This window comes from Pristiophorus japonicus, chromosome 12 (assembly GCF_044704955.1).
Source record: "Pristiophorus japonicus isolate sPriJap1 chromosome 12, sPriJap1.hap1, whole genome shotgun sequence".
In the NCBI taxonomy this organism is placed as follows: Eukaryota; Metazoa; Chordata; class Chondrichthyes; family Pristiophoridae; genus Pristiophorus; species Pristiophorus japonicus.
In genome coordinates, this window is record NC_091988.1 from 187,210,893 (window position 1) to 187,215,526 (window position 4,634).

The 4,634-nt window shown below is 47.3% G+C and overlaps 2 non-coding genes across 2 annotated transcripts; both read left to right on the forward strand.

The window, feature by feature from the left end:
• Window positions 1-2,579: 2,579 nt before the first annotated feature.
• On the forward strand, window positions 2,580-2,661 carry trnal-uag (transfer RNA leucine (anticodon UAG)). The gene has a single exon. It is a non-coding gene; the product is annotated as a tRNA-Leu (tRNA).
• A 197-nt stretch (window positions 2,662-2,858) lies between these two features.
• trnag-ucc (transfer RNA glycine (anticodon UCC)) lies at window positions 2,859-2,930 on the forward strand. The gene has a single exon. It is a non-coding gene; the product is annotated as a tRNA-Gly (tRNA).
• The last annotated feature ends 1,704 nt before the right edge of the window (window positions 2,931-4,634 follow it).

Below are 4,634 nucleotides of genomic sequence, written 5' to 3' on the forward strand. Positions count from 1 at the left end.
GCAAACACACAGCAAGAGCTTGCAGGTATCAGCAATATACCTGCAGAAACTGCAATGTCAGCGGTCACTTGGCGCGTATGTGCAGGAAGCCTGCAGCCAGATTGATGTACGAGGAGGATGGGCCTAATGTGAGCCCTACGAGGCCAAATGGACACTGGGGGAAATCGCTGGAAGCTGAAGTTCAGCGAGTTCATGTGGAGCACATATACAGTTCATACACCAGGACCGATAATGCTGAAAGTGCTCCTCAATGGCATCCCAGTATCAATGGAGCTAGACACAGGGGCCAGCCAGTTCCTGATCAGTATCAAACAGTTCGACAAGTTGAGGCCAAAATTATCGCCGATTGACGCACAGCTACGGACATGTACAAAGGAGATCATTCCGGTGCTAGGCAGCGCCACGGTAGTCGTGACGCACAAAGATTCGGAGAACAGGTTGCCACTCTGGATTGTCCCGGGGGACGGTCCCGCACTGCTGGGGAGGAGTTGGCTTGCTGTCATGAACTGGAAATGGGGCGATGTCAATGCAATTTCTTCTGCGGAGCGAATATCATGCTGACAGGTCCTGGATAAATTTGACTCACTATTTCAACCCGGCATTGGCACTTTCATGGGGACCAAGGTAGTGATTCACATAAACCCGGACGCCAGGCCAGTACACCACAAGGCCAGAGCGGTGCCGTACGTGATGTGGGAAAAGATAGAAGGCGAATTGGACCGCCTGCTGAGGGAAGGCATCATCTCGCCAGTCGAATTCAGTGACTGGGCAAGCCTGATTCTGCCGGTGCTCAAGGTGGATGGGTCGGTCAGGATATGTGCTGATTACAAGGCCACCATCAATCGGGTGTCACTCCAAGACCAGTACCCGCTACCGAGAGCGGAGGACCTCTTTGCGACGCTATCCGGTGGCAAACTTTTTTCAAAATTGGATCTGACCTCAGCTTACATGACCCAGGAGCTGGCGAGTGAGTTGAAGAAACTGCCCACCATCACGACGCACAAGGGGTTGTTTGAGTACAACAGATGTCCGTTCGGGATTCGCTCGGCCACCATGATCTTTCAACAAAACATGGAAAGCCTCCTCAAGTCGATTCCAGGGACGGTGGTTTTTCAGGACGACATCCTCATCACGGGTTGCGATACTGAAGAACACCTCCACAACCTGGAGGAGGTGCTACGCAGACTGGACCGGGTAGGTCTGCGACTGAAAAAGGCGAAGTGCGTCTTCCTAGCTCCAGAGGTAGAATTCCTGGGGATGAGGGTAGCAGCAGACGGGATCAGACCTACTACGTCCAAAACGGAAGCGATCCAGAGAACACCCAGACCCCGTAACACGACGGAGCTGCGTTCGTTCCTGGGGCTTCTGAACTATTTTGTTAACTTTCTTCCCAAATTGAGCACGCTGTTAGAGCCGCTACAAGTGCTCCTACGCAAAGGTTACGAGTGGGTCTGGGGGGACAGCCAGTAAAGGGCTTTTGATAGAGCACGCAATTTGTTATGCTCCAACAATCTGTTAACGCTGTATGACCCATGTAAGAAACTTGTTTTAACGTGCAATGCGTCGTCCTATGGGGTCGGGTGTGTGTTGCAGCATGTTAATGCCAAGGGTCAGTTACAGCCAGTAGCTTATGCCTCCAGAAGTCTGTCCCAGGCAGAAAGGGGCTACAGGATGGTGGAAAAGGAAGCGCTTGCATGTGTATATGCAGTAAAAAAAAATGCACCAGTACCTGTTTGGCAAGAAATTTGAGCTGGAGACAGATCACAAACCCCTACCGTCCCTTTTGGCCAACAATAAGGCCATAAATGCAAATGCGTCGGCCCGCATACAGAGGTGGGCACTCACGTTAACCGCATATGACTACAATTCGGCACAGACATAAGAACATAAGAATCAGGAATAGGAGTAGGCCATCTAGCCCCTCGAGTCTGCTCCGCCACTCAACAAGATCATGGCTGATCTGGCCGTGGACTCAGCTCTACTTACCCACCCGCTCCCCATAACTCTTAATTACCTTATTGGTTAAAAATTTATCTATCTGTGACTTGAATACATTCAATGAGCCAGCCTCAACTGCTTCCCTGGGCAGAGAATTCCACAGATTCACAACCCTCTTGGAGAAGAAATTCCTTCTCAACTTGGTTTTAAATTGGCTCCCCCGTATTTTGAGGCTGTGCCCCCTAGTTCTAGTTTCCCCGACCAGTGGAAACAACCTCTCTACCTCTATCTTGTCTATCCCTTTCATTATTTTAAATGTTTCTATAAGATCACTCCTCATTCTTCTGAACTCCAACGAGTAAAGACCCAGTCTACTCAATCTATCATCATAAGGTAACCCCTTCATCTCCGGAATCAGCCGAGTGAATCGTCTCTGTACCCACTCCAAAGCTAGTATATCCTTCCTTAAGTAAGGTGACCAAAACCGCATGCAGTACTCCAGGTGCGGCCTCACCAATACCCTGTACAGTTGCAGCAGGATCTCCCTGCTTTTGTACTCCATCCCTCTCGCAATGAAGGCCAACATTCCATTCGCCTTCCTGATTACCTGCTGCACCTGCAAACTAACTTTTTGGGATTCATGCAGCGTGGCCGAGTGGTCTAAGGCGCTGGATTTAGGCTCCAATGTCTTCGGAGGCGTGGGTTCGAATCCCACCGCTGCCAGCCCCTGAATTTGGGGCGTGTACTATTTGCCTCTCTCCGCCTGAAGCAGTGTGTGGCTGCTGCGTCATGACGTGACAATTTTAACGGCCACACTAGTCTGAAAACGCCCGATCTCGTCTGATCTCGGAAGCTAAGCAGAGTCAGGCCTGGTTAGTACTTGGATGGGAGAATCCCGGTTGAGCCTTCAGTTTAGTTGTGTGATGGTGGTGCAGTGGTAAGCTTGGTTGCCTTCCAAGCAGTTGACCTGGGTTCGATTCCCAGCCATCACATTTGTCAATTTCTACTTGATGTTGAAATGAACTTCTGATGCCTCTGGTTGCAAGCAGTTCTTACAGCAGCATCTCAAGGATTTTTTACTCAAAAGAGTTTCATGCACAAGGACCCCCAGGTTCCTCTGCACCGCAGCATGTTGTAATTTCTCCCCATTCAAATAATATTGCCTTTTACTGGGTTTTTTTCCAAGGTGGATGACCTCACATTTTCCGACATTGTATTCCATCTGCCAAGCCTTAGCCCATTCTAAATCTCTTTGCAGCCTCTCTGTTTCCTCTACACAACCCGCTTTCCCACTAATCTTTGTGTCATCTGCAAATTTTGTTACACTACACTCTGTCCCCTCTTCCAGGTCATCTATGTATATTGTAAACAGTTGTGGTCCCAGCACCGATCCCTGTGGCACACCACTAACCACCGATTTCCAACCCGAAAAGGACCCATTTATCCCGACTCTCTGCTTTCTGTTAGCCAGCCAATTCTCGATCCATGCTAATACATTTCCTCTGACTCCGCGTACCTTTATCTTCTGCAGTAACCTTTTGTGTGGCACCTTATCGAATGCCTTTTGGAAATCTAAATACACCACATCCATCGGTACACCTCTATCCACCATGCTCGTTATATCCTCAAAGAATTCCAGTAAGTTAGTTAAACATGATTACCCTTCATGAATCTATGTCGCATCTGCTTGATTGCACTATTCCTATCTAGATGTCGCGCTATTTCTTCCTTATTGATAGCTTTAAGCATTTTCCCCACTACAGATGTTAAACTAACCGGCCTATAGTTACTTGCCTTTTGTCTGCCCCCTTTTTTAAACAGAGGCATTACATTAGCTGCTTTCCAATCCGATGGTACCTCCCCAGAGTCCAGAGAATTTTGGTAGATTATAACTAATGCATCTGCTATAACTTCCGCCATCTCTTTTAATACCCTGGGATGCATTTCATCAGGACCAGGGGGCTTGTCTACCTTGAGATCCATTAGTCTGTCCAGCACTACCCCCCTAGTGATAGTGATTGTCTCAAGGTCCTCCCTTCCCATGACCAGCAATTTTTGGCATGGTTTTTGTGTCTTCCACTGTGAAGACGAAGCAAAATAATTGTTTAAGGTCTCAGCCATTTCTACATTTCCCATTATTAAATCCCCCTTCTCATCTTCTAAGGGACCAACATTTACTTTAGTCACTCTTTTCCGTTTTATATATCTGTAAAAGCTTTTACTATCTGTTTTTATGTTTTGCGCAAGTTTACCTTCGTAATCTATCTTCCCTTTCTTTATTGCTTGTTTAGTCTTTCTTTGCTGTTGCTTAAAATCTTCCCAATCCTCTAGTTTCCCACTAACCTTGGCCACCTTATACGCATTGGTCTTTGATTTGATACTTTCCTTTATTTCCTTGGTTATCCATGGCTGGTTATCTCTTCTCTTGCCGCCCTTCTTTTTCACTGGAATATATTTTTGTTGCGCATTATGAAAGATCTCCTTAAAAGTCCTCCACTGTTCCTCAATTGTGCCACCGTTTAGTCTTTGTTTCCAGTCTACTTTAGCCAACTCTGCCCTCATCCCACTGTAGTCCCCTTTGTTTAAGCATAGTACGCTCGTTTCTGACACAACTTCCTCATCCTCAATCTGTATTACAAATTCAACCATATTGTGATCACTCATTCCGAGAGGATCTTTGACGAGGAGATCGTTTA